Raw genomic sequence first — 589 nt, forward strand, 5'->3', positions numbered from 1 at the left:
CTTCTAGGCCTGCTGCTGCCAGTGCCCCTGTCCCTGTGACAATCCCCTGCTGACTCATGCTTCCACAGGTGACCCTCCAACACTAGTAGTTAGGTCTGTCTTGGTCTCCTGTGGGATCACTGCTCCTTTCCCCTGGGTCTTGGCATGCACAAGACTTTGTTTGTGCCCTCAAAGAGTGGAGTCTTTGTTTCCCCCAGTCCTGTGGAAGTCCTGTAAGTAAATCCTGCTGGCCTTCAACGTCAGATTCCCTGGGAATTCCCAGTCCCTTTGTCAGATTCCCAGGCTGGGAAGCCTGATGTAGGGCTCAGAACCTTCACAACAGTGAGAGAACTTCCTGGTATTATTGTTCTCCACTTTATGTGTCACCCACCTAGCAGGTATAGGATTTGATTTTATTATGATTGTGCTCTTCCTACCATCTTGCTGTGGTTGGATGTGGAGCATCTTTTTTTTGTGTGTGTGGGTTCTAGCATCCTCTTGTCGATGGTTGTTCAACAGCTAGTTGTGGTTTTCATGCTCTTAAAGGAGGAGATGAGCACATGCTCTTCTGCTTCACCATCTTGAACCAGAAGACCAAATTATTTTCATT

This window comes from Bison bison, unplaced genomic scaffold (genome assembly GCF_000754665.1).
Source record: "Bison bison bison isolate TAMUID 2011002044 unplaced genomic scaffold, Bison_UMD1.0 scf7180017859323, whole genome shotgun sequence".
Lineage (NCBI taxonomy): Eukaryota > Metazoa > Chordata > Mammalia > Artiodactyla > Bovidae > Bison > Bison bison.